Here is an 18730-nt window from a genome sequence, read left to right as displayed (position 1 = left end):
TTTTTATATACTATAAGTGAAAAACTGGAAATATAAATTTAAAAAATAGTATTAATTCCAATAGTTCCAAAACCATGAAACACTTTGATATAAATCTAACAAAACATGTGCAAGATCTATATACTGAAAAAAATATATATCAAGTAATACCTAATTAAATTGACTGATATACTGTGTTCAAGGGTTGTATTATTCAATATTGTTATTATATTTATTTTTCTTAAACTGATCTATAGATTCAACACAATCCCACTCAAAACCTTGACAGGATTTTTTGCTGATATCAAGAAGCTAAATAAAAAATATATATGGAAAAGGAAAAGAACTAGAATAACCAAAACAAGGAAAAGAACAAAGCTAGAGGACTTAACATTACCTATCTACTTACAATAGTCAAAACAGTGTGGCACTGGCAAAAAAAAAAAAAATGAACACATAGATCAATGGGAAGAATAGAGAGCTCCAAAAGAGACGCACACATTCGGTCAATTGACTTTCGACAGAGGTAATGGCGATTCAATGCACAAATAGTTTTTTAAACAAGTAGTTCTAGAACAACAGGACATGCAAATGCAAATAAACTGAGCCTTAAACCCATACCTCATACCTTATATAAAAATGATTACATCTACCAAAATGGATCACAGACCTACATGTATGAATTACGAGAACTTCTAGAAAAAAAACGCAGGAGAAATGTTTGTGATACTGGGTTAGGCAAAGTTTTTAGATATGACATCAAAAACATTATTCATAAAAGAAAATATAAATTGAACTTCCACAAAATAGAAGTAAAATAAACATTTAAAAATTACTTTAAAATAATTGTAACATAATTGAGAGCCTTTTGTATATATATGCAGAAGATGTATGTTCAGGAGTTAGTGGAAATCAGATGTGCAAACTCCCAGAAGTCACTGAGTTTACCATTAAGGTTAACTATGAATAATGATTTCAACTATTGTAAGTTTTAAATCGTAATTATTTTCAATCATGTAATATTTCATTTTATAATATTTCATAATATTTCGCAAAGTGCATAAGGAATAATAATTTCAGAGCATACAAAAATAAAATAATTCTGCAAATTCACATCAATATCATCTCTATTAGTTCTATAAACTATATTCCACATGATCACAATTATGTTATAGCTCTTTAAGGTGTCTTCAGTATTTCAGAAACCAATTTAAAAAACAAGACAGTAAGAGTATCTGGCTACAAGTAAAGCCATTTGGTTTCATTTGTGTATAAAGACTATCCATACCATAACATGATATTTATAGAGAAGTGCTTATGAATGGCAGCTGAAAACCCATTTCATCTTTTAAAAATAAAATAAAAATTTCCGAAAGTTTTAAAAATAAACCAGTTGACTTTTTAAAACAGGAAATGAAGAACTGGCAAACACTGTGTCATAAATAGTTTTGTCTATTTCTGGTAGAAGCTGGACTTCGACCTCCATTTAATAGTCGATCTAAAACCTAAATTTCGATAATCCAGTTAATACAAATTTATTGAGCAACATGTAACAGACCCTATCTTAGGGAACAAGAAAGATGAGAGTGAATATAAAAAATAAGTTTCTATTCTCTCAGAGCTTAATCTAGGTAGATATAGAATAAATATACAAATAAGAAAACACCAAATAAGGGTTCCATAATATCTCTATGAAAATTAAACAAAGCAGGGTGATAGAACATGACTACATTGGGGTAGGAATTTATATGTGTAGATGAAGGCAGGCCTCCATCAGTAACATCTGCCCTGAGACCTGAAATGACCATAACAAGCTAACCAAAATCAGGGGTAACAGCCTTCCAAGAAAAAAACAGAAAGCTTTTAGGCAGAAATAAACTTGGTGTGTTTGTGGAACAAAGGGCAGATGTGTCTAGAATATAATGAGCCAGAGAAAGAAGAGAAAATAAGATCAGAGAGACAGAATCCAAACCATGGACAATTTATGTAAATCAAAGGAAAGCCACTAAAGATATTTGAATGATCTGATTTACGTTTTTATTAAAATTATTCTAGCTGTTCTGTAGATAAAAAAAAAATTGTATTACAGGAAGACCAGAAAGCTTCCAAGAATGGAAATAAGGAGACCAATTAGGATGATACTGAAGTAATCTAAAGGAGAGATGGTACTGGTGGTTTGGCTAGGGAAACAGTAGTAGAAATGAAAATGGATAAATCTAGGATATATTTCAAGGTGGAGTGAACAAAACTTTTGACAGCTAAGATTTTGTCAGGCTTAAGGGAAAGCAAGGAATCAAATACAACTCAGGTTTTGGCTTCGGCAACTGGGTGGCCAGTGGTGCTATATTCTGAAATGGGCAGACTTGTGGACAGAAGGTGAAAAAGAAAAATTAAAAGTTCTGTTTGGGATATGTTGACTTTGAAGTGCCTTATCAGCCAACCAAGTAGAAGCAGTTGGGTAACCAAGTAGAAGCAGTTGGGTAAGCAAGTATACAGTTCAGACAAGAAGTCATAGTTAGAGATATTATTTGGGGGAGTCAATGACATATAAATAGTATTTAAACCCAAAGGACTAGAGGAATCTATCTAGGGAGAGAATATTGGCAAAGAGAAAAGAGCCCAGGATTAAGCTCTTGTGTTAACTCAGATTCATTTGAGCAAAAGAGGATGAGCTACAAAAGAGGAAGAGCCCTTAAATGTCTGTCAGTGAGGTAGAAGAAAATTCCAGAACACAGAATTGTTTAAAAGTATATAAAGAAGACATGGACAGCTATATGAAATGCTAAAGTCAAAACGAGGATAAAGAAGTAATGGATGATGTGTTATTTTCTAAGAAATATGTTGAAAAGTCTTGCTTTTTATTTGTTGAAAGTACATTAAAGAAATACCCAACTCCAGCCTATACTAGCCTTCCATGTGGGGGAAGGTAACTACCCAAAACCAGCCCCCTCTAACATCCTGTCCCACCTGAGAAGGGGAAACAATTGAAGATCATTTGTTAAATTCATAGCCCAGGGGCACGGGCTCCCCCAAAATCAGACCTCATCAGACTTTAGAACATGTCCCTAACTGCCACATCTTCCTAAAGGCCTATTTACTAGAGTTCCTTTTACTCAATACATCATGTCCCCTCTTTTCAACAAAAAAATTACAGGGCTTACTAAAACATAAAATACACAGTTTGAAGAGACAGAGCATCAGAATCAGATTCAGATATGTTAGATTTATCAGACCATAAATTTAAAACAATTTAAACAACAAATTTGCTAAGGGCTCTAATGGAAAAAGTAGATAACATGCAAGAACAGATGTATATGGGAATTCTAAAAAAGAATCAAAAAGAAATGCTAGAGATCAAGAGAAATAAGAATAGCTTTGATGGGCTTATTATTTGACTAGACATGGCTGAGAAAATCTCTGAGCTTCAGGATATGTCAACAGACTTACACAGGTGAAAAACAAAGAGAAAAAAAGACAAAAAAAAATAGAACATCCAAGAACTGTGGGACAACTACAAAACGTGTTTACATATAATGAGAATACCACAAAGTGAAAAGAGACATAAACAGAAATACCTGAAGTCATAATCACTGAGAATTTCTCCAGAATATTATTTGACACATAGCAAGCCCTTAAATAAATGTCTTCAATAAATGCCAGCCAAAAAATTACTTTAAAATTTCAAGGAAGGAGGTTCATGAGATATTTTATTATGAAAGGAAGCTTAAGGCTAGGAAACATTAGTATAGAACATTGCTACATTAGTATAGAACATTGCTGTCCAATTCAAATATCATGTACACTACACAGATAATTTGAAGTTTTCCACTAGATATATTTTAAAAAGTAAAAAGAATCATATGAAACTAATTTTAGTTTCAGTGAATTCATTATATACAAAATATTACTTCAACCTGAAATCAGTATAAAAATATCTGGGTAATATATTTTACCTTCTTCTGTATGTGTGCTAAGTCTTCAAAATCCAATGTTTATTTTACATTATAAAAAACCCAATTTGGACTAGTCATTTCAAGTTCTCAATAGTCACAGTGATTAAGGAACTACTACAATTAACAGTACAAAGTCTAAAGTACCCCTAATTAAACAATAATCAGTCATTAACTAAAATATTTCTGACCCCAAAGTTCCCAGCCAAACAGTGTTTGGTACTTTTAGGCACCTATAATACTTTAGGTTATAAAGAATATGAAAAAGGCAAATCCTCAAAGAGCTTTCTAAGAAGCATCTTGATCTTTCTAATTATTCACACTATTAAATTATTTACTTGTTTCTAACTATGCTCATAATTGTGTGGGAAAAAGATATTTGAATCTTAGCTAAATTTAAAAATTTTCTTTCTAGTTTCTAAAATACTGTACTCTATTTACTCAAGGTACTACCATCATCTTTGATGATTATGCCGTATACACACAAGATACTCAGACAAAATAGGTCTAAAAGAATTTCTGGGACTCCCAAGAATCTGGAAGCGATAAAACAGAGGAAAAAAACTAAACTCCTTTTAACCACAACATACAGAAACTAAAATGTTAAGCTAACAGAATTGAAGAAGCAAACCTGCAAGTTAAGAAACCATATCGGTACTTTTTCAAAAGAAGCAACTAGATAATTCTGAATATCTGTCAAGAGGTAATAATTCTAGATAATCCAAAAATCGATTATATTTCCTGGGTATGAATTTCACAGTTATGTTTTAACAACAGAATTTTCAACTTACATTACAGTTTAAGTAAAAATAACTAAATAATAATTCCTTAGCACATCCGCAGCCCAGAAAATTTGGGGGTGACAAAAAAAAATCTGTTTTAAAACTGTTACAGGTAATTCACCAAGTAAACAGCCCTCCGGTGAACAGTCCAGATCTCAATATATATCCACTTTTCTTAGAAGTCCCATAAAAAAATACCAACCAGAGAGAAAATTTCAGTAAGACAAGCCAAGATTTATGTCTTTAAATAATAAACATTTAAAACTACAAAAAAAATCAAAACTTTTTTTTTTCTTTTTGGTTAAAGTTCATAATTATAAATAAAATCAAATTAATCTAGTAAAAAAAATTGGGGGACTACAAAGTAAGTCTATAACATAAACTCTAATTTTTGGTCTACAATTCGATCCAAAGAACACTTGTGAATTAATGAAGAAATTAGTTGTTCTGATAGTATTACTACAAATAAAAAGCCTTCTCACGTTGTCTCCAAAGCTTCCAATAGTGACCATCTTTAAGATTTATGAATCATACATATTTATAAATTTAGCATTAAATAAATGTAATCTCATCCCTTGGACATGAGATATAGTAAATATCATGTCATCCCTCAAAGATGCACAAACAGAAGGAAAAGAAAAAAAAGAAAAAATGCAGGTACACAAGATAATTACAATGTAAATAGAGTTGATTAACACTTGTCAGGTCTGTACCAATTAATATATAGGTTACATATACCAAATAATTCTTGGCATACTTTCTAAAGAAACTCAGAAGTTTGCTTATCTAGTCCAGAGCTGAAATTAATAATCTCTAGACAATCTAAATAAGAACCACCCTTTCTCTTGAGTATGAACATTGAAAAATTAAAGACCAAATGTGAGTTTCCATCCCTATACTGTTCCAGATTTTGACTATGATTTACATTCAAACAGACATATGTACATTCCATATAGTTCGCAGAAAATATCCTATCCAAATCTACCCTTGAACATTACATTTACTCTTTCAACTGGAATCTGGAAATTCCAATTCTCTTAAATGCAGAGCAGTAACACAAACTAGGAATTAAAGTATCACAAAGAAGGCATATTTTTTCTATCCATAAAAGTGAAAAACTACCAAAACATGTTGAGATGGGAGAATCCTGAAAAAGGAACAAATATTAAATTATGTCCACATTTATAACTTAAATGTGTTTCAGATAGTTGATCCATTATAACAACAGAGAAAGAGCAGGAAAAAAACAAAATCCTTTTAGCAAAATATGAAGTTCTTTCAAACATCACTGAAATACCCAGGAACTCGATTTCTAATTTGCAACTCATAGGGAAAATCCAATTAAAACAATGAAAGTAATGAGAAAGAGTTTATGTTAGTATAATTTTATTCCTCTAAAATCTAGGAGTTAATAGAAGATATATATACAAAATATAGTATTATGTTTTCGAGATTTCTTTATGCTATATATGAGCATTCTCAATTACAGCAGAAAATACTGCAGTAATTGGTGTGACCAGGGTAGTTACCTCAGTACTTTGTACTCGACACTGTTTATAACAAAAATTTCCACTTTGAAAACTATGCCTAAAAAGGAATTCTCTTTTGACTAAAAGAATTTAAAGATAAAGCCACTTGGGTGGCCACACAACACATCAAACAGGTCATACTTCAAGCAGAATTATTACTATTCAATTATAAGTGCATGACTCATAGGAATATAAATGAGTCATTTTTTTTTCTGTGTACATCAACTTAGATTTAGAAATTTACATTTAGAAGGACACTATCACATTTGCTCAGTCTATAGATTTTGGCTCCAATTTAACTTAACATAGTTAAACATCGATTAATGATTTACTACCAAATCAAAAATTTTTTAATTACTACTAAATAAAAATTACTTTTACAAATATGCTTGGGAATCCTTGTTCTAATAGGAATGGAAACAAACAATAAAAACTTCATTAAAAATATTAATAAACCCTCAATATTATAAATGAATGCATTTTCCTTAATTCTGCAATACTTGAGAATTTTCACATCCACAGAGAAATAGTATTTCTAAAAACCTAAAATTATCAAATATTAATATTTTTCATTATGATTTGTCTTCAGATTTTTATTGTAGACTGTCTACAGCCAAGTACAATATTACCTTTTGTAGGAAAAAATGGCTACAAGTGAAACCAGAATGATCGAAGTGAAATTTTAAATGAATTCCATACAAGATAAATAACGAATAAAGGAAATGAAATAGTTTAAGTTAGGATAAATTGCATCAAAGGTGGATGGAACTCCTAGATAATGCAGCATTTGGACAATGGGAACTCACTGGACCTTTTGACAGACAACTGTGATAAGATCAGTGCCCCCCCCCCCAACAGCAGTAATGAATGGTCAGTGAATTAACATTACGAAGTATACTGCCAACAATGTAAGATAAAAAAGCAAGACATAATTTCCTGATCTTTTAGAGGTCGAAAAGGTAAATGTGAATAGCCAACTGGCAAGTATTTATTGAGCACCCACTATGTGATTTGTAGCATGTCGAATACGAAATATATTCCTTTCCCTCAAGCAGCTTACAATAAATTAGGAAAACAGATTTATCACTGACATTAAGTGAAAAAAATCTTTATGTAAATTAAAGCAAGGTTTTGATTCTAATGTTAATACCAGATTATGAACAAAGATGTAAATGTGATACACACTCATACACTAGTATTAATCAACACAACGTTCTGGAAGGTAATCTGGTGATGTTATAAGAGTTTACACACACACATACTGGCGCACTCTTTGAACCAGTAATTCCTCTTTTACAAATCTAAGGGAAAAACTTTTCAAAGATTTATGTAAGAAGCTATTCTCCATAATGAAATCTACACTAGCAAAACATTAGAAACATCCTAAACATCTGCCAAAATTAATTTCTCAAAGACTATTTAATGACGTGGAAATGTTTCTGAGGTAAAGTCAGATGAATGATCCCATTTTTAGGAAAAGTACACAGGAAAATATCTAGAGATACAAAGTACTTGTATTTTTCTTATTTGCACGTCTTGAATTTACAAATTATTTTATAATAAGATTTAACAAAATAAGCAATTTTTATTTGAAAAGGCACATATCACACGCACACATACACAAAGTAAAACAAGCAATGACAGAATTGGCCTGGATTAAGAAGTTTCACGTAAAAATTGCTCGAGGGCTGAGAAAAAGTAGTATCTAAACTGAAAGAAATGACGGAATCCTTGACACTAATCTGAATAAGTAGGTAAAAACTGAGGGACAATTAAAGATAATAGTTACAACAGATTTTGAAGATATTCAAATATATCTTATTTCAAAAAAAAAAAAAAAACCTAGCTAAAAAAAAACCTAGCTAAAAAAAACCCCCTGACTTGTTATAAAACCGTGCTACGTGGCAACTTCTGTATTTGTACTGTTGGTAAAGATTACAAATTATTTTTACTAACACAAGGCATTTGATTTCACAACCATCTCTTAAGGCAGGGACAATAGTATGAAACAATTTACAAGAGAAAACAAGAGCTTGAGATGCGAGACGTTGTGACTTGCCCAAGCAAACAGCTAATAAGAATTGGAAACAGCAGAGACCACTCACTGCTAAGCCTCTTTCTCAGGCAATCTACATTCCAGAACACCAGGTTTTTCTCCAGTATTATTTTTAGTCACTTTTTCCTAGCCAGAAACACTGCCAGTTTTGTCTGCAGTACTGCTAAACATCTGAGGTTTTGTTGCTAACAAACCTGCCTCATCCTGTATTTTGAAAACATTCCTAGTGACCCAAACTCGGCAAGAAGTTAAGCAAACCGGTTAAAGTAAGACGATAGAAGCTATCCTCTTAAGTCTTGCCAGTTGACTAAAGTTCGGGAAAATCAAAAATAATGTGCTTCTTACACCTTAAAAAAATTTTTTTAAAAGCACCGTACTGCTGACCAGAGGGGAAGGGAGTGGATCTGCCCAAGACAAAGAAGGCAGGGAGCGAACCAAACCCTTATTTTCTCAGAGTAAGAAAACATTACAAGAACGTCTCTATCCAGTGCCTTCCCTCTTGGCTGTAAAACCGGCGTCTTCCTTTCATGACCCAAACACATGTCTTATTCCTTGCTACCAAACACCAAATAACCTAAAATTTTCCAGCAACATTGTCCCAAGAAGCCACAAATTAAAAACACCATTCCTAATTCTCTAGATTCCCCACGTCCATCCTATCTAATTCGAAAAGCCAAATCAACCTTTGCCGAAAACAAATTATGAAATAAATAAAACAAGGGTCACATCTAACAGCCGGCTCCGCCTCCCAGCTGCCCCAAAACGACGGTCACTACAACCGCACCCGTTGAGGCGCGGCAGCCAAGGCAAAAGGGCCCAGACCACGTGTTCTGCCTTCTGCGCACGCGCCCGACAAAACAAAAGAAAGGCCTGCCAAACCCCGCCCCTGTACCACGTGACCGCGCCTAGGTCCGCCCCCACCTCTCCCTCCACCCCTTTACTCCCCTCCCCTCCACTTCTGCCAAGGCTGTTAGGTTTAGCCGTTTAAATTTGGCTGGGGTCCGACCCCTGCCCTAGAGCGCAATCCTGTGCCGGGACCCAGAGTCCAACAGCCCAGAAGATTCGGGGGGTGAGGGGGTCGTCGGTCGATCGCTTGGCCCGCAAATCCGCCCGGCAGTCTTCGCTCTCCCTTCTCCGCGCTGCCGCCGTCCCCAGCAGAGGAGACCCACCCCCCTCAGCCCGCCACTGAGACGCCGGCCACTCGCCTGCTGGGGCGCCCCGGCTCCCCTCCGCCGCCGCACCTTCGGTCCGGCCGTGGTGGGGGCTGCTGAGGTGATCTCTAGTTGCCCGCCCGCCTCCCCCCACCCAGGGCGCCGCTGACTCGTTTCCACAGCGCGCACCGCTCCCACCCCGGCCGCTGCCGCCGCCGCGGTTTAACAGTCCGCCAGCTGTCCGCAGCTCCGAGCGGCTCGGGGGACGGAACCCTGTGGTGGTGGAGGGGCAGTAGGCGGGGCGCGGCCCGGGCCAATGGCAGCGGGGGAGGGGCAGCACCATGCAAATGAAGCGGGTGGCGGGGAAACCCCGGCAGGGGCGGGGTCTGCGGAAGCGGCTCGGAGCGTTCTGGAAGTGGTTGGAGCGCGACGCCCGAGTCCCGCTGCAGGGGAGCGTCTCGGGTCATTCCCGCTTCCTCCTTCCTCTGCCCGGTGCCAGCCGGGAAAAACAGACAAACAACAAAAACGCGGCCGGGCGACCTCCCGCCCTGCTTTGCTATTTCTGTACCACCGTTACAGGAAAAACAGCGCTGGAGAAAGGCTGCTTTACGCGCTGCGGCCCGCGCGGCGGCTGCGCCGGCTCCTGGTGTCCTGAGCCTCCCGCCCTGCCGCTAGAGGGGCAAGTTTTAACAAAGCTTTGTCTCAGTTGCCAAGTCTACGTGTCTCCGTGCGTTTGCATTTATTTAGGCTGTGCGCTCAAACCTGGTCATAATTCTGTACGGCTCCCAGGGGGCCCTGAAATAGGATGACAAATCTGCCCTGGATCCAACTGGCTCGTTTTATGGTAAAAATCAGGAGCCGCCAGTTCGAGTATTTTTAAAGCTGTACAAAGCTGGTGTGAGTGGCGTTGGCGTTCGTTCCGTTCTGCAGTAGCGCAGTCAAATAAAAGGAGTTTTATGCGGAGATAGCTAGCCAGGGACACATAAAAACATCTTTGAGAGTCTCACACCTGGCCCAGTACTCCGCTTACCACTAAACTACACTTGGCATTTCTCCAGCGACGCACTTTTTTTTTTTAAGACTCAGCACTAAATTTAGCTCTTGAGATATTGGATTAGGGGCTTTCCTAAACTCCTAATTTACACATGGAATGAGGTAAGGAATGAAGCGCACTAGAATTTTGGATCCAGAAAGACAACCATTATATCAAACTTATTAATTGGATTAGAGCATGGTGTGGGGTGGGCGAAGAATCCAAGGAATTGGAGTTAAAGCATAAGATATACCAGACTATTGGAATTGGAAAATAATCGGCTTGTTACTGCTCTTTATAGTAGATTGTGACTTCACTAAAGTAATTTTTATGACAAGCGGCATTTGTAGGCGAGAATGCGTTTTAATTTCACATTCATATGGGATAAAGGAGGAGTTTTGGGAAATAGATTTACTTTTATTGGAATAAAAGTGATTAATGATGTGTTCTGAAAATAAATCAACAACTATGTATTGGATATCTACCATATTCAGAGAGGGCTGTCCTAGTCTATGGGAACAGAAATGCAAAAATGACATTAATTTTTTTAATTTTATTTTATTAGTTTCAAGTATATAGTACATTGGATAAACATTTGTATAGTTTATAAAATGATCCCCCCTCTTTCTCTATGGCTCACCACCTAGCCATTACCTTAATGCTGACTGCATTCCCTATGCCTTGCTCCTCAGCCCAGTGACCGGCAACTGCTAATTTGTACTTCTTTAACCCTTCACCTCATTCTCCCGGCCCCCCCCAAAAAAAATTTTTTAACTGACAGTCTGAGAAGTCAAACAAGCATGTGTTGAGATAGCTTAAAGGAACATTTTTTTTTATCTGAGGGGACATTTTAAAAGAATTTAGGCAGGGAAAGAAGACCAGGAATCAATAGTTCAGGAGATAGTATCTTTGAATTTGAGTTACGGGTTCCATATATCATATTAATGTACATTGTCAACTAGATTAAGTAAATATTGAATAACAGGAATTCACATTTTAACCTGAAGGAATTGTTGTCCTATCAAATTATGTGATAGTTTTCTCCTCTGAAATAATTATCAATTATTAAAGCAAGTATATATTTCTCAAATATATGAGGTCAGTGTTAGGTCAGCGGGGGGAGGTAAGGGCCAGCCAGATGCCTCCCTGAAGGCTTCCCAGCTTGACATCGGAATCCGGACAAGGGCCCACCCTAAAGCCCTGGCGCCACTGCCCTAATCCAGATGCTCAACTGACATTCCCCATTTTATACCCTACCCCCAAATAATCCTATAAAAACTATGCCCTCCCACCCCAGGACGCGACTTCTCTGGCCCCTCTTTTGTCTGGACCAGTGAACCTCGCCCAGGAGACCCCTCCCAATAAAGGCTTGCTTTTAAACCTTCTCTCGGGGTGTCACGCGTTTACCGCACAGTCAGTGCCAAAGATGCAGCAGTACACAAAGTTCCTGCCCTCATGGAATTCATAGTAGATGATATAGGTATTAAATTGTGTAATTACATAAGTAATAATTCAAAAGGCAATTTGCTTATATTATCTAGTTTGTTCATCAAACTACTACTAGGAGGTAGGCTGTTTTCAATACTTAGGTTAATTTTTTCATCTTATAGTTAGTCCTGCAATCTGCCAAAGTCTCAGACCTTAAACATTTCAATTTATCAAGCCATCATACAAATAACATTTTCTTATTCCTTTTGTATTCAGTGTATACTTTTAAAATAATGAGAATTTGAAGGGGTGGGGATTGAAATGCATGCCAGTTTTTCAGAAACTGTAGACTATAAAAACTTCTTAATACAAAAATTGACATACTGAACTATTTGTCAAATTATTTTCTACATTTATCATTCAGCAAAAGCCTAAAGAATGACATTTTTTAAAAAAAAATCAAGGAAATGTCATTATTCAGAAAGTTCATTAAAACCATTCTGATTTCCAAGAAAAAATATATAACTGGCTAGGAGTCTTGGCAAGAACAAGGAGAAGGGCACCATTCTTGCTGACATGATTATTATCTGTCTAGAAGCCTGTAAAAGTGTCCAGGTAAGCTACATTACAATGATTTTGTGATAAACTTCTTTCCTCAACACTGTTTTTCTTCAGGGCTTTCATTCAAGAAACAGGAGTGTGGCACTTAATATACAGCTGACATTGTGATAAATGCTAGTGATACAGAAGAAAGATTATACCCTAGCTCACAACCAAGGTGAAGTTATGAAGTACAGCCTTTTTTTATTCCCCCTTCCTGCTCTGTTCTTCCCCATGGCACCTATCACCATCTAACATAACATAGATTTTAATTCTTTTGCTTTTATTGTCTTGATACCTAGGCTAGAATGTAAGCTTCATGAGGTCAGGCACTTTTGCTGTTTTGCTTACTGCTGTATCCCCAGAGCCTAGGACAGAGCCTGGCACATGTGAGTTGTCAACACATATTTGTTGACTGATTATGTATATGCATTGAATTCTCACATTCTGCAAAGTGAGTTATATCCATTTTCCAGGTTTAAAAAATGAGGTTAATATTGTATTCTAGATTCTTACACTAAGATATGGCCAATCTTGGATTTGAAGACAGACCTACCTAGCTCCAAAGCCAGAGTTTTTTCCTCACTTCCTCTCATAGAATAAAAAGCTAGTTTGGAGGCCTGTACTGTTTATTCCTCAATATTTCCATGCCTAGGGTGACTGTCCTCCACTGTCATATTCAAGCATATTTAATTCCTTCTTTTTATGATCATGTTTAGAAAGTGGAATAGGAGAAGCAGCAGGTTTAAAGGTGACAATTCCTATTCAGGATAAATTTAGCTCTAACTAGTCAGTATCACAAGCAGACAAAGGTGAGGGTAAGTAGCAAAAGCTATAAGATTCTTAGAACTAGGGCAGGGTATAAGAATGGTTAGAACTGACACATGGTTACAGGAGAATCCAAAATGTCTCCCTGTGTATACGAGTATCAGTAGCACCTTTATTTGCAATAGCCCCAAATTGGACATAACCCTAAGATCCATCACCTGGTTAAAAGATAAACAAATTGTGGTACTTCCATATAATGGAATGCTACTCAAGAATAAAAAGAAACGAATTATTGATATACAGGACAACATAGATACGTCTCAGTATGCTGAAAGGAGCCAAACACAGAAGAGTAAATATTGTGATTACATTTATGTAAATCTCTAACCCATAATGTCAGAAAGCATATGAGCAGTTGCTTAGGTCTGAGGTGGGGAGATTTGGGTGGGAAGAGGTGATAAAAAGACTCTATACCTTGATCCTGGTGGAAGTTAAATGGGTGCATGCATTTGTCAAAACTCATCAAAATGTATACTTAAAACGGGCACATGTTCTTGTATGAGAATTATACTTCAATAAAGTTGATTTTTAAAACAAGAACTCTCAGACAAAGGTTGACTCAGAAATCTCAAGGATTTCAAATGCAAAACATATAGATTGAAAAATTAAATCAATATCAGTTAGGATGCAGATAGCCTGTGTAAAAAGTATCCAAAAGCCCAAAATAGTTATGGCTGAAAAATATAAGGGTTAATTCTCTCTCTTATAATTTACTGATTCTAAGACACATTATTTTTCACAATTTAACATTTCTGCAATCGGATTGACCTTAGTATTGATGCAATAAGAAAGCATTATATCCGTTTTATTGTCAGTGGGCTTTTTCTTAATAATATATAAATAATGGTGTATATAAAATTCAATTAAACATGGTTTAAAAAAAATAAAGTTTAGAGGTAGATGGTTCTTGTCTGATATAACAGCTCCACGAGGTTACCAGGAAACCAGGCTCTTTTCTCATATTCTCTTCTGCCTCCAGCCTCAAAGTTACCTCACAGTTCCAGGTGGCTCCTGGAACTCTAGCCATCATGTCTACTTCCCAGGCAAGTGGTAGGAAAAGGATAGAAAGCAAACAAGGCCTTTAAGTTGCCTCTCCTAATGTCCCTCTCAACAATTCATCACGTGGTTGTATCTAATTGCAACAGAGACCAAGAAATGCAACTAAAGTTGAATACACTGTCACCTCCAATAATATAGGGATTATTATTTAGAAAGAAAGAATAGATGTTGATTAGGCAATGGTCTTCACCAGTTTCCAAAGCAAAACGCCTAAAACCAGTCAGCTAAATGTAATAAAGGAGTTCTGGTAGGGGAGAAGGTTTTTTGAACTACATTCTCTTCTTCGGGTTCTGTGGCTGTGCCCGATTGTTAAGAATGCTGAACACATTGATGTCATTAGAAAGAATAATAGTGCACAATTCTGCAAAGGTAGGTGAGGACCAAAATATGGAAGGCTTTGATTCAAGTTTAAATAAGAATTATAAATTTTATTCTGTAGGTTTTAGTGGAACTCATTGAAAAATTTTGCATAAGTGAAATGATAAAAGTGTTTTTTTGGGAACACTAATCCCATAAATCTTTACACTAAACAGACATATCCAGAAATACTGGGTCAGAAATCACTACAATTGAAAAAGTATCCCAACATTCTGATTAATGTCGTATGAAATGTGAACATCACAGTAATTTCTTGGGGTCACTGAAAGTGTTATATAACACCAGCTCTATTTCCTCCATTATATATCATGTATAATAACGTATGAAAGTTGTATTGGGCATGATAGGCCAGATTATGACACAGTAACAAATAACCTCAAAGTCACAGTGACTTAACAAACACAAAAAGTTTATTTGTATCTCATACGAAGTTTGCTGCAGATACAGCTAACTTCTCAGAGCACTCGTCTTATATATGTTGGATTTGTATTCCATACTTTGATCTTATGTCACCCCTACAGCACTTTTACAATTGCTGCCACAGAATAAGACATGTCACTGTTACTTTCATCTATAGTCCATTGGCAAGGACTAGTCAGACAGTCCTGCCCAATGACAAAAGAACCAGGAAATATAAACTTCTCATTGTACCCAGAAAGAAGATCTATGCCCAGATAAATATTGAAACTCTCTATTACAAAAGTCACATAAATATATTCTTTTAAAAGGCATCGACAGATGAGACTGGGTCTCATTTGAGATGTGAAAATTTCCAGGCACTAATCCCAATAACCAGGATCTAGTTTGTAGTTTTTATAGTATTTGCTAGTTGCCTATTTGGTTTCTTTTCTATAATTCCCCTTTCCCCTGGATATTGTTTTCACGATAATATCCAGCCCTCCACACATCTCATGTGCTTTGACTGAATATGCTCCTACTCCATGTCCCAAAGTGGGCCCTGCTTGGCTTAAGCCAATCAAAACATTCCATTTCCCTTGGCATAATCATTGGTTCAGAGTTGGGCATGTGACTAAAACTAGCCCCATGAGAGTGAATTTCAGCACTTATGCCCAAAATGCTGGGTACAAGTACATTCACTCTGGACATGAAGAAGAAAGCCCACCCCATGACCTAGTTTTAGAAATAGGCCTACACTATACATCACACACAAAACACAGAGATGGAAAGCAACTGGTAAAGTAGGTCCTTAGTGACAAATAAGCTGTTCAGTCAACCAGCTTTGGAGTCTGCCCTGACTCTGAGCTTTCCAGTTGTGTGAAACCTTTCTTCATTTTTTAAGCCATATTTGATTTTTCTGTTTCTTCCAACAGAACAAAATTCAAATGCAATTTTCTGTTGTAAAGTGAAACATAACTTCTCTTGGGACACGTTAAGATAAACTACTGGTAAGTTCAGATTTAAGGAAATGACTGTAGAAAAGGTATGATTTTTAGTAATGAAAATAATTTCAAAATGTTGAAAAAATAAATCAGAAGCAAATTAAATACAGACATTCTCTCTTCATGGATTGGCAGACTCAAAAGAGTAAAAAAGGCAATACCCTCCAAAGTGATTCATAGGATTACTGCAATTCCAATCAAAACTTCAGCAGGATTTTTTCTTTTGGTAAAGTATAGACGAGTTGATTCAAACATTTGTATGGAAAGGAAAAGGAATTAGAATGACCAAAACAATTTTGAAAAAGAACAAAGTTGGAGGAATCTCATCTGATTTTAAGACTTTTTGTAAAAATACTGTAACCAAGACAGTGCAGTATTGGCAAAGAGGAAGATACATAAATCAATGAAACTCTATAGGGGCCAGAAATAGACCCACACAAATATGTTCAGTTGATTTTTTACAAAGTGCAAAGGCAAGTCAATGAAAAAAAAGCATACTCTTTCCAAGAAGTGGTATTGGAAGAATTAGACTACACATAAAAAAAAGAAATGCATCTCAACATAAACCTCACATTTTGTAAAAATTACTAAATGAAACAGATCTAAATGAATTATCTACAATATAAAGTTCTCAAAAGAAAGCATAGGAGAAAAACTTTATGACTTGAGTTTGAGCAAAGAGTTTTTTAGGTATAATACCAAATGCACGATCCATAAAAGGAAAAAAAAAATTGGAATTCATCAAAATTAAAAACTTTCACTCTATAAAACACACTATCAAGAGAATGAAAACAGGAGAAAATACTTACAAATCACATATCTGACAAAGGACTTTTATCTACAGGAGAACAGCCGGAGCCTGATGACCTTGTGCATTTCCACTCAGACCACAAAGGCAAAACTGGAACAACAGCTCGATCTCAACAAAATGCCTTGTGACCCTCCTGGGACATGAAAGCATGGGACTTATGAGGTGATGCTACAAGGCCATTTCTCACTTGCTTCCCTATCTACCAAGCAGGCTGTCATGAGACATTTTCTTGTTTTAAGAGTTCTAATGGGGTCTGAGGCTTTCCGCCTCACCACCCTTAGGGCACACCCACAGCTATAAAATGGCTTAGTAGCATCATAGAATGGACTCCTCGGCTAGTGTCCCATCATTCTTGTTACAGTCATCCAGCCTCTCTTGTTTCACTGTCATCCTGTGCAAAGGCCACAGAGAACTGATACCTTTGGCTTCTTATCTTTTCACTCTCTGTGTAAGCAATAAACTGAGTCTCTAAAAGATTCACTGTTCCTTTACTGGCTGAATCTGTTAGCCTGGCTTTGCCTTGTGCCTGACAGTGTTGGAACATATAAAAAAATTCTCAAAGCTCAATATTAAAAATAATAATAATAAGCCACCCAACTAAAAAATAGCTAATTCATCAAAGAAGAAATCTTAAAGGCAAATATGCATATGAAAAGTTGTTCATCACCATTAGACATTAGAGAAAGGTAAATTAAAACCACAATGAGATACCACTACATACCTGTTAGAATGAAACGACAAGTGCTGGAGAAGATGCAGAACAATTGGATCTCTTACATTGCTGGTAGCAAGGCAAAATGGCACAGAGATACTGGAAAAACAACTTGGCAATTTCTTATGAAGTAAAACATACATTTCCTTTCCTGATGCAACGATCCCACTTCTAGGTATTTAATCTTAGCAACCAAGATGTTCCTAATCAGGTAAAATAATAAATTGTGGGACATCCACAGAGTAAGATCCTATTTAGCACTAAAAAAAGGAACGTGCTGTTAATTCACGCAACATGAATAAATTTTAAATGTATTTTGCTAAGAGAAAAAAGCCATTCTTAAAAGGTTGTATACTATATGATTCCATTTATGTGACAGCCTCAAAATAACAATGCTATAACAACAGAAAACAGAGCAGTGGTTGCCAGGGTTAGAGCTACAAGGAAAGTGTTGACTACAAAGGACATGAGGGAGTCTTTGTAGTGATGGAGCTGTTATCATAATTGCATTGGTGGTTGCATAAATATATTCACATGCTAAAACTCAGAGAACTAAAAAAAGCATTTTAACTGTATGTATGTTAACCAAAAAAAGTGTGTGGGGGGGGGGGAGCAAATTTTCTGTGTGTTAATTTAAAAAAGAGAGAAGGAAAAAAGAGAGGATTGTTAATAAGAGACTTAGGAGACAGTATTTTTGTTAAAATACGTAATTTGTGAACCTCGTTTAGATCCTTATTTGAAGAAACTAACCACAAAAGGCATTCTTGATATAACCAAGAAAAAATTAATGTTCATTTGGAACTATATGTTAAATTTAGGTTTTTAAAGTTTAATAATGATTTCGTGGTTATATAAAAAAACCTTTATCAGTTAGAAGCATACTCTGAAATATGTTATATAAGAAACAGGGTTAAGTCTGGGATTTGCTTTAAAATAACTGAGAGGAAGAATCTGAGATCTTGTTTCCCAACAATTGTCCTTAGTTAGGCTCAAATAAAAGCTTATGAAAATTCAAAAAAATAAAATAATTGAGA

At 36.1% G+C, this 18730-nt stretch overlaps 1 protein-coding gene across 8 annotated transcripts in view; it reads right to left on the bottom strand.

Annotated features, from left to right (window-relative positions):
* KANSL1L (KAT8 regulatory NSL complex subunit 1 like) overlaps positions 1-9672 on the bottom strand; it is a 100883-nt gene extending 91211 nt beyond the window's left edge. For 4 of the 8 annotated variants that reach the window (XM_016158585.2, XM_036236403.1, XM_036236402.1 and 1 more), the window contains exon 1: positions 9502-9669. The gene's annotated coding sequence lies outside the window, so the exon portion shown is untranslated. Of the gene's footprint in view, positions 1-9501 lie in introns of all 8 variants that reach the window. The other 4 variants (XM_016158593.2, XM_016158594.2, XM_016158591.2 and 1 more) reach the window with 3 other exon arrangements.
* Positions 9673-18730: the final 9058 nt, after the last annotated feature.

The sequence above is a fragment of the Rousettus aegyptiacus genome, unplaced genomic scaffold (genome assembly GCF_014176215.1).
Source record: "Rousettus aegyptiacus isolate mRouAeg1 unplaced genomic scaffold, mRouAeg1.p scaffold_m13_p_2, whole genome shotgun sequence".
Classification (NCBI taxonomy): domain Eukaryota; kingdom Metazoa; phylum Chordata; class Mammalia; order Chiroptera; family Pteropodidae; genus Rousettus; species Rousettus aegyptiacus.
The sequence above is the reverse complement of the archived record's forward strand: the minus strand, read 5'-3'. Positions and strand labels throughout refer to the sequence as shown.